Consider the following 9,363-nt stretch of genomic DNA (forward strand, 5'->3'; position numbering starts at 1 on the left):
ACGTATCCCTTCTAGCCTTAACTGCGCGCATTTGTCATATCCCGAGCTTTGCGTTGTGTGTGCTTCGCGTAGGGGCATCAGTCATTTTAATTTTTGACCACAGTCATAATGTCAGCAACAGCAGCATTATAAAGTAAATAAAATGTAAATAAAGTATATAAAAATAATTTGACCCTACAGCTCCAAACTTGGTCCTAGAGGGCCAGTGTCCTTTAGAGTTTAGCTCCAACCCTAATTAAACACACTTGAACCAGCTAATCAAGCTCTTACTAGACACACTAGAAACTTCCAGATAGTGTTAAGGCCAGTTGGAGCTAAGCTCTGCTGGGCATTGGCCCTCCAGGATCTAGTTTGGAGACCCCTGTATTATAGAGTTGTTACTTTGCACATGCTTTTTGATCATTACAAATAATAATGTAAAATTATTTTCTTAGAATAGGAAATATGCTGTCTCTCGCATCACATACATTAGTTAAGTATGTGGTCTTGAAGAGGATCCTTTTTTCTCTCATTTTGGACTCGGTCTTGACTTGGACTCGAAACTTTTGGACTTGGACTTGACTTGGACTCGACAAAGCTGGACTTGACTACAGCTCTAGTCTACACTTGATGCAGTGTGACACAACAAATCCCTGACACTAAACCTTCTATTTATGACATACTCTAAGCATTTGCACTACTCTACTGGATTTTGAACAGTTGCCTTGTTTTGTCCAGTGTAGACAAACTCAAGCTGTTACATTGCGCTAAACACACACAAATATGACTACACTACGTTACCTGTTTTTTAGTAATCCCCAATAAAACTAGTAGTTTTATTGGGAAGCATACTCATTAGCATTTATACTGAAAAAAAACTAAACACATCTAAATATGACTCTTCTGAAAATGACACAGATGACACAATCTTACCTGTGCTTTTCTTTTGTAGAATGTTGGATCAGCGTAAGTGATTACCTCTTCACAGGTCTCAACTATTTAAAAAATAATAATAATAACAACATGCATTAAATCAACAAGTAATCACAAAATCTATTTTCATCATACAAGAAACATTATTTAAGGTGTATTATCAAATGATAAAATGATTCATTATAATATGAAGTATAATTTTACAGATGTTTCAGCAGTAGGTAATACTTGCCATGTTGATCAGTTGTTCTTTGTTTCCTGTAGATGCAGATAATCCCGACAGCAACAAGAAGCAACAGAGATCCAGCAGCAGCAGCAGAGATCAGCAATATCGGAAATCTGTCTGGACTATCTGAAGAACCTGAAGAAGGATATGCAGGGGAACCTGAATGAGGACCTGAACTAGGATTTGAAGTAAGGGTTGATGAAGACAACTGGTGTTGTAGCATCTTAAGAGAGACAGTCGTTATTGTGAGTAAATGAATAGGAGAAAATAGTAAATCTGTAACAAACACTATGAAACCAAAGCACTAAAAGTGTATTGCGATGTCATTCAGGACGAGCTTATTGTGATGATAAACTCATTATTTAATTAATAATTTCATTATACACTTTCCACCCTGTCTCTTGATAATCAGAATGAAATGCTTGGTTTCGGCTCTGGTAAATGTGAATAGCAAGCAACCTGTCAAATAGTCATGTATGACACAATACATAGAATAAAATAATTAGGCAATAAAACTCTCAAATATAGCATAAAAATATACCAACAAAGACCAAAAAATATACAGACAAAAAATAAAGAAAGAATCTTTCTTGAACAAACAACAACTAATAATTACTTGTTAGTGTGTACAAATATAGACTGTCCTGTTCTTATCACTTCATCTACTGGGCATCAGTGGACATGGAGGCAAAAAATTTGTTACTATGGAGACAGTATTTAATTGACGTTTCATAGTGTATGTCAAGTAATCAAGCACAATTTGATTCGTCATGTGATAAAACTTTTAAGCATCTATTCAAACCAGAGACTTTCCCAGGTGAACTGACTGACCAAATGCATTTCTGTTTGAATTGAAGTCAGTGGAGGAGATGCATACAAAACTCTTTTTTTGTGGAGATGGTTCATCATATTTGCACCTGACCATGCTTGCAAGACATATTCATTAGGAGTGAGCTTCATGATGTAGAAAATTAAAACAGTATGAAAAAGTCACATTTGCTACCAGAAGTAAGAGGCCTATTTCATTATCAGGCATTTGACATGAAATTACAGTGTCATAAAGAAATGTGTAAAAGAGTTTGAAAAAAAAATCACCAAAACATAAAACATAAATATTTTTTGCAATATTAAGAAGAATAATTTTAATAAATCTACCAAATCTGTAGAATATAATAGAGTGAGCTGTAATACTCTACTCACCATTCACAGTAACATTGAATCTGTGTTTGGTCCCTGAGCTGCTGGTACTGCTGATCTTCAGTTCATAAAGTCCAGAGTCTGTGATTGTGGTGTTTGTGATGATCAGAGATCCAGTCTGATGATCCAGCTTCAGTCTGTCTCTGAATCTCCCATCAGGACCATCAAATATCTTACTGGTCTTTCCATTAATTTTAGCTATAAGAAAATTGTTAGTTCCGAATTTCCACTCAATCATATCATCTGTCTGTATTTCAGTGACATTAATCTGTAGAGTGACAGAATCTCCCTCCTTCACTGACACTGACTTCACTGTGTCTGTATCAGCAAACACACCTGAAGAACAAACACAAACAATATCTCAGTCACATATATTACAGTTAAGTTTAATAAAGGTTTAACTGAAATTAGCCATAGTTTTGAAGTGGTTACAAACTTTGGAAAGTTAGAAAGACAGAAATAGAAGTGTTTAAAATATAAGACTGGGTGCAAAATAGAGATACTTGAATTCACAGTTCTTCATATATTTTACATTTTAACTTTTGGCATTGTGTTCTGAGCTAGTAAATAGAAAATTGTAAATCTCATTTTTAATTTATTGATGGTGAAACTGAACGTTCTTGTTCTACACAAATAGTATCTTAATGGAAAAATATAAACACCTTCAACTGGGAATAACTGACTGAATGTACAGAGGTTCTGTTTGGTATCCTATCTTAAAAGGACAGTGAAACAAATCTGAATAATTATAATTGATAAATAGTGAATAATGTTGATTAAACTTGAACACAGATTATATCTTATAGTTATATCTGGGAATAAAAGCAAGATCAAATCTTCTGACTGATTTAAACAGTGTTATATTGACCTGTACTAACTGCTACCGTAACAAACAAACTAAAAAATGTGTGTAACTTACCAACCAGATGACAAAAGCACAGACAGAAAAGAACAAGTGTATTTTCTTTAAACATTTTCTTCCAGCAGCTCTGGGGTTTGAATTGGAGTTTAAAAAGATAATCTGAGAGCGTTGTGGTCTGTAGTAAAGTCATGTAGGAAAAATCACCATCTACTTCTGTCTCTGTGTCTCGGCTGAGTGAGCATGCGTGTAGCATGTTGAAGCTGTAGTCTAGTTATGCAGCAGCAACTTTTTTTTTCTTTGGGCTGTGCCATTGTCTTAATCATGCTGTACTGATATTAGAATTTCGCAAACAAACAAACAAAAAAATCTTCTTCAAGAGTGCATTGATTCATTCAGTTCTATTGTTGAGAGATTTCATTTCTCCCTAAATATAAAATAACGTTGTTGTCCTCCTAAATGAGTGGGCAATCAAGTGGGATATAATTTTACTTTTGAAGTGGTACATTAACATCAGATCTAGTCCCAAAGAACAGTTGATGTGGATTTGTGATCTCTTCTCGAGTCTTGAGTCATGCATGTTCAAAAAGTCCACATGACTTTGGATGTTTCGTGATTTTATGATCCTATCCACCATTTCCACCTGTCCCCAATGATCACATCTCTGTTGCTGGTTTTTACATTATCTGTTTTTTAAAAAAGAGATCATACCATCCTGAGTAGGAATTCAGTTCAAGATTTAAAATATATCTCTTAAATATACAAGCTACTAGTGTCATACATATTAATTTTTCAATACATGTAGATTCTGAATATTTGAAAAAGTTTCAATACTCATTTTTCACAGCATCGAAACAGATATCAGCTGTGCTTTCTCGAGTACGCAAGTCAGGAACAGCTACAAGTGGGCAGGGCAGCTCAAAGTAGGTGGGGCTACAGCTCATGTGAAATCTGGGCATGCATTTTGATGAGTCATTAAAATTGGATAAACATATCTCTTCTGTAATTGGTTCCAGTTTTTACCAACTCTGCTTGTTGTATAAAATCAAATCTTTTTAAATGTTACAACGTTAGAGATGGCTGTCCACACTTTTATTACTTCATGCTTAGATTACTGCAACTCACTGTATTGCGGTATTTCAAAGTCACAAATTTCTCGCCTACAATTGGTCCAAATCACTGCTGCTAGATTTCTTCAAAATATTTGCAAATGTGACCATATCACTCCTATACTGAGGGCCCTCCATTGGCTGCCTATTCAATTTAGAATCGATTTTAAAGTTCTCTTAGTGGTGTATAAATCTTTACATAACCAAGTCTCTAGGTATCTCTCAGAGCTACTGCATTTTTATACTCCTACTAGAAGACTTAAACATAGAGGGCATCAAGCTTTTTCTGTGGTTGGGCCACGGTTATGGAACAGTCTGGTGATTAGCTTAGAGTGGCACCTTCCCTATCCGTTTTCAAGTCACTTTTAAAAACACACTTGTTCGATCTGGCCTACTAATATTCTCATTACACTGTATTGTGATCTTGATTATTACTCTGTCTTCAGAATGCTCATCTGTCATTCCTTTTGGTCTTTAAATTCAAATGTTTTATTATTTCTGTTTTATGTGTTTATGGTTTGATTTTTATGTACAGCACTTTGGTCAGTCTTGTGGCTGTTTTTAAATGTGCTTCATAAATAAATTAACTTGAACTTGAACTCAAACACTGATTGGTTGACTTATTGCGGCAATAGAAAGACATAATGCCAGCAAGTAGTGATTGCAACCTAAATGCTGTGTCTTTTTCATTTTATTTTAAACTGAATTACTAAGAGCTGTGTTTTCATTAGTGTGAATGCAAAATTAGTGTTGTGTTGTGTAAAGGAGTTTTGTTTTGTTTTGTTTGGATTAAAGTCCCCCTGTAGTCAAAAATTGTATCCTTTAAAACTAATCTTTGATCATCAAAATGACATATTTAAATGTTTTTTCTTGTAAAAAATAATTTTCTCATGCCTTAAAGGTCCCATATTGTCAAAAATGAAATTTCCTGGCTTTTTTCACTATAACTGAGGTCTGGGGCTATTTAAATTCCATATAAGTTTCAAGACAGTCAGTCCACAGTAAAATGCACACAGCCTGCATAAAGTAGCTGTGATTTTTCATGAACCTTTGTGACTTCCGTAAAAAGTTGTCAGAACTACAAAGTCACCACCTTCAGTCATCATCCCAAGCACCGCCCACCGTCCCACTCTACTTTTGCCAAACCCCCAGACATCGCATCCATAACATTGCTGAGCAACAACAACACAGAAACATGTTGAAAAGGTTAACTTTAACCACAAAACCAGATCGGCTGACCTGTAACATTACATCCTCACTCAAAGAATGGACGATCTGACAGGATTCTTACTGTGAGGTGGATCACATCTAACGTGTAGTAAAGACAAACTCACCATGTCTATCTAGTCATGATGATGTATATACATTTCAATTTCAGCAGGCATACATATGATTATATATAAATCGTCAGGTTGTTGTTTTACACACATGCACACAGACATTATTTCATACACGACATAGTCGTGAGATCCAAGAAACATACAGTATGGCAAGAAATCTATAGATGCGTCCATAACAACAAAAGACAATACTTTATTGAACCTTTTCTAATAAGAAGTGTGCGCTGCAAACGCGAGCCTTTTTGAAGTTTGTTTCTGTCCAGTCCGCTCGTTTTATCGTGTTTAACCCATTGACCTTATAAAAACATGGACGTAGTGTCCATGACGTCACCTGTAGGCTTTCGAAGAGCGTTTTTGAAGCTCAAAGTGGGCAGAGGCAGCGGTCGTCATCTTGGCAGCGGGTTACCGTGTGTCACTCCCAGATAATCGAAAATGGGCAAAAAGCGGGAGCTGGTTGCTGAAGCCAAGCCCACCTAGCTCGACGGTGGTGTCAGCAGCGGCAATCCACCTGTCACTCAAGTGGCCACGCCCTTAATTATGCAGAACTTTAAGGCTTAATATCATTTAAGCGGATGAGTTATAAAAAAAATCACTCCCCTCACAGTTGTCATGAAGGGCAAAATTAGCTATATAGACCAAAATAATTTTTTTGAACCAGGCTGTAAACAAGTTTTTTTCTGCTGTAACGGGCCAGTCAATGAATTGCAGTTTAAGTCACTTCCTTGTTGGCTTCATGAGAGAGAGCGGGAGGTTGCCGCTTGGTTTAACCACAGCTGTTTTTTTTTTTTTTTTTTTTTTTTTTGTCTGCCAGTGGCAGAAGATATGCAATCAAATTTCTAATTTGAAGCTGTATTATGTATATAATTATTTTTGTGTCAATAAAAATTAATGTAACTTTATAAACTGAACGTAACTTTTCCAGAAACTATCCAAAATATTCCATTACAAAAGAAGAAAAACACAAATAAAAACCCCACATGAAAATGAAAAAATTAACTAATGAATGCACAAATTTAACATGCTCTTCAAATATGCTTTATTCTTTGTTAATGATTTTCAAAGATTAGTTTTTGCAAATCGTGGTTTCTGCATGCATTGCCACAGATTTCGCTTACGGTTCGCAGATTTTAGTTTACTGTTTTGGCACGAACCTCTTTGGAATCTCTTGTGGGGCCCGGGCTTAACAATGATCTACTCTGATTGGCTAGTGAGCTTTTGATGGACAGCTGCTCTCTGACCTGGAAGTACACAGTCCGTCACTTATTGTCCAAATATTGGAAAGCTGTCTGTTATTTTTTGTGCAATACTTGTGCTTTGTTTATATTAAAGGTGCATTGTGTAATATTTACTACGATCTATTGACAGAAATGCAATATAATATGCATAACTATGTTTTCAAAGGTGTATAAAGACCTTACTTAATGAACTGTTATGTTTTTATTACCTTAGAATGAGCAATATATATCTACATACACCGTGGGTCCCTTACATGGAAGTCCCCACCATGTTTCTACAGTAGCCCTAAATAGACAAACTGCTCTACAGAGTGCGTTTCATCACTCGGTTGTTCTTGCGAATAAAACACTGACACAGTGATAAACAAGTACATTAATATTCGCAATACCATCGGTTTAATAATTAAGTAAATATAATTCCTTAATTTACCTTTGTAAAGAAATCTCATTGCTCTCTGCTGTCTTTACCGATGACATCTTTACCTGCGTCAGCCACCGTAGCTTCTCTAAAGGGGAGGGGATAGCGGGGGACTGATCCGTTGGTTGCAATTCACAATTCACTGCTAGATGCGGCTAAAATTTCCACACTGCACCTTTAAGTATGTAAATAATATTTGACTTTTAATTAGATCTCTTAGTCTGTAAAGATGAACTCTCAGGAGAGACATGGAGGCTGCCAGAAGTACTAAAGTAATCAATAACATTGATAAAAGTTTTATTCATGTACAGTGTGCAATAGTTCGTTGTGGGTTATTGTCATTCACAAGTTTACAATGCACTGATGTTATGTCATGTAGTTTGATTGTTTGCTCTTTTATACAGTCATTATATTCAAGGACGTGTTATTGTAGTGCAGATATCAAACTGGTCTTTATTCTACAGCAAGGCAGAAATCTTGGTGCAGATGCTGCATTAAGTCAACCACACCCCCCTAAAACGGCTCGTTCTAACATGCCCCCACATCTCTACATCACTATGTGGGAAGATTTGCATAACGCCGTCCAGATGTTCCAGATGTTCACGCAAAGAAAGAAGGCGTACCTTTTATTCTTGTTATAGTATTGTTGTTGTTGCCGCCGCCATGTCGTATAGACGCTGTGTGTTTCACTGTAAAAGCGAAACTACTTCGTTTGGCCTTCCAAAAGAGGACGATATCTGCTTCATCATCACTAGATCATACACACTCTTCTCTCAGGAAAAACATCAACTTTGCACTGTGGATTGCAGAATCGGCTTTCACCGTGGAAAGACCAAGGTACACCCCTTTGTCAGAAACATACTGCCGCTGCAAGACCAAGCCACGCCCCCTCTTATAACCCAACCCCCCCACCGCTCACCAAGACGCCCCCCTCCTACCACCAAACAATGCCCCCGTCTCACTCTAGACCTCCGGTCTACGCTCACTCAAGGCCGGGGTGTGTGACGCTATTTCATTGAGAAAGTGAAACTACTTTGTTTAGCCTTCCAAAAGAGGACACGACTAGAAATCATGTTTATATCATGTTTATAATGGGATTTATGTTTATGTCTCGTCACTCCGGCCGGACACGGCATCACAGTATGGTAAGGGGTGTAACATTTCCGTCACACGCTTGAGGCATTCAGCCAATCACAACGCACTGGATAGCTGGCCAATCAGAGCACACCTCACTTTTCAGAGTGATGAGCCTTGTAAAAATCAATGCTTTTCAGAAGGCGGGGCATAGAGGAGAAACTATAATGTACAGTATGTGGAAAGTAATGTGTTTTTTTAACCTTAAACCACAGAAACACATTTCATTACACCAAATACACAAAATAATGTTCTTTTTAGCAGCATCATATGACCCCTTAAACCAGTCTCTCAGAAAAACCAGCACAAGGCAGGGTCAGCACTCGGGGCAGAGTCAAACAGTGGACCAGGAGATAGCCAGGTTTAAGTTTTGCAGTCATGACAAACAGCCTATTATAAGTAAGGGATAGTGTACATCCAGCTGGTTGTTCTCGCAGAATAAACCCTGACAGGGTGATCAGGTCTTGTATCAGCCTGAAGGGGTTTATTCTGTGAGAACAGCTGGCTGGATGTACATTATCCCGCTTATTACTCGGCTACTTGCCACATAAGTAAATTAGACGTGAAATAGTGATTTGAGTTTAACTATTTGAACACAAAGCTTCCGTGAAGACAGCAGTTGCGAGCAAGCAGCAAATTCAAACTAAACAGACATTTAAGGGAAACGGTGCAGTCAAACCACGTATTACACAAAATTTCACCACAAAATAATTAAGCCAATAAAAGAATTAAGACGAAAATGTTTTAAAACCTTACTAGTTTGTTAGTTCTCTTATAATCCATTACAGCGTACAAAGCAATCGTAGCAAAATGGCAGCAGCTGGGTTTGTATGAAACGAGAGCGAGTCCGCGATACCAGGATGACATAATTAAACAATTGTACACCATTTTGAATCGAGTTTTAATATTTTATTAACTAAACAAACGCAAAGC

General features: G+C 37.0%; 1 long non-coding RNA gene across 1 annotated transcript in view; it reads right to left on the bottom strand.

The window, feature by feature from the left end:
- LOC122141371 overlaps positions 1-965 on the bottom strand; it is a 41,802-nt gene extending 40,837 nt beyond the window's left edge. The window contains exon 1 of the long non-coding RNA XR_006157760.1: positions 913-965. This is a non-coding gene — a long non-coding RNA (uncharacterized LOC122141371). The remainder of the gene's footprint in view (positions 1-912) is intronic.
- Positions 966-9,363: the final 8,398 nt, after the last annotated feature.

The sequence above is a fragment of the Cyprinus carpio genome, chromosome B22 (assembly GCF_018340385.1).
Source record: "Cyprinus carpio isolate SPL01 chromosome B22, ASM1834038v1, whole genome shotgun sequence".
Lineage (NCBI taxonomy): Eukaryota > Metazoa > Chordata > Actinopteri > Cypriniformes > Cyprinidae > Cyprinus > Cyprinus carpio.